This window comes from Cebus imitator, unplaced genomic scaffold, assembly GCF_001604975.1.
Source record: "Cebus imitator isolate Cc_AM_T3 unplaced genomic scaffold, Cebus_imitator-1.0 Scaffold266, whole genome shotgun sequence".
NCBI classification, from domain to species: Eukaryota; Metazoa; Chordata; class Mammalia; order Primates; family Cebidae; genus Cebus; species Cebus imitator.
In genome coordinates, this window is record NW_016107581.1 from 1,284,512 (window position 1) to 1,286,494 (window position 1,983).

Sequence of the window (1,983 nt, forward strand, 5' to 3'; positions counted from 1 at the left end):
CTGGAGTGCAGTGGCAAGATCTCAGTTCATTGCAGCCTCCCCCTCCGGGGTTCAAGCGATTCTCCTGCCTCAGCCTCCCAAGTAGCTGGGACTACAGGCATCCACCACCGTGCCCGGCTACTTTTTGTATTTTTAGTAGAGACGGCGTTTCACCATGTTGGCCAGGCTGGTCTGGAGCTCCTGACCTCAAGCGATCCACCCACCTCAGCCTCCCAAAGTGCTGGGATTACAGGCGTGAGCCACCGCACGGGGCCTCTAGGTCATCTCTCTCTGCCTGTATTCCTCTCAATTGCTGAATCCCAGGTTAAGACTTTTGTTGGGGGATGATGGGAGTTACATACAGGATGGAGGTCAGGCAGACTTGCTGTCTGAGCCAAGCTCAGCCTCTTCTGGTTGTCTGACCTCAGGTGATTCATCTCTCCCAGCCTCAGTTTCCCCACCTGTAGCATGGAGCATCTAAGAAGACCCACCTCAAGAGAACGGAATGATGTTATTCTATTAATTACTTGGTCCTGAAGCCGGGTCCATGGTAAGAGCTCAATAAACATTTATTTATTTTTGTGGTAAAACACACATACTATAAAATGTAGCATTTTTTCCATTGCCTGATTCTTAATTCACTTTTTTCATTTTAAGGTACTTAATGCAGTGGCATTGAATACAGTCATAGAAGAAGCCACACACAAAGACCACATATTGTATTTTCCTATTTATATGAAATATTCAGAACAGGCAAATCCGGCTGGGCGAGGTGGCTCACGCCTGTAACCCCAGCACTTTGGGAGGCCGAGGCGGGCAGAACACCTGAGGTTGGGAGTTCGAGACCAGCCTGACCAACATCGTGAAACCCTGTCTCAAAACCAAAACCAAAACCAAAACCAAACAAAACCCCAAAAAACCAGGAGCAAAGAAGCACATACTATATAATTCCATGCCTATGAGAGTCGAGAAAAGACAAAGCTATACCAGGCAGAGAGCTTGCCAGGACCTAGAGAGCAGCTGGTGAGATTTACTCACCAGCAAAGGAACAAATGAGGATCTTTTGGGGGTGTTAGAAATGTTCCCTATCTTGTCGGGTGCGGTGGCTCAGCCTGTAATCCCAGCTCGCTGGGAGAACCAGGTGGGCGGATCATCTGAGGGCTGGAGTTCGAGACCAGCCCGGACGACATGGTGAAACCCCGTCTCTACTAAAAATATAAAAATTAGCTGGATTTGGTCCCGGGTGCCTGTAATCGCAGCTACTTAGAGGGCAGAGGTGGGAGAATCACTTGAACCTGGGAGGCAGAGGTTGCAGTGAGCCAAGACTGAGCCACTGCACTCCAGCCTGGGTGACACTGAGAGTCTGTCTCAAAAAAAAAAAAAAAGTTGGGAAAAAACAGAATGGATTTTATAGGACATAAATTATACCTTAGTAAATCAGAAGGAAAAGAAAATAAAATTATTGAGCAGGCAGTGGTGTAAGCCACTTTAAATCCAGGCTGGGCACAGTGGCTCACACCTGTAGCCCCAGCATTTTGGGAGGCCAGGGTGGGTGGATCACCTGAGGTCAGGAGTCCGAGACAAGCCTGACCCACATGGTGAAACCCCGTCTCAAAAAAATCAAAAAGTTCTAACTCTTAATTCTCAGAACAGTCTATCAGATAGACACTATTATTATTATGATTATTTGTTTATTTTTTGACACAGTCTTGCTCTTTTGTCCAGATAGGAGTTCAATGGCAGGATCTCAGCTCACCGAAACCTCAGTCTCCTGGGTTCAAGCAATTCTCCAGCCTCAGCCTCCCGAGTAGCTGGGATTACAGGCATGAGCCACCATGCCCAGCTAATTTTTTTTTTTTTTTTTTGTATTTTTAGTAGAGATGGGGTTTCTCCATGTTGGTCAGGCTGGTCTCGAACTCCAGACCTCAGGTGATCTGCCCACCTGGGACTCCCAAAGTGCTGAGATTACAGGCATGAGCCACCATGCCCAGCTAATTTTTTTTT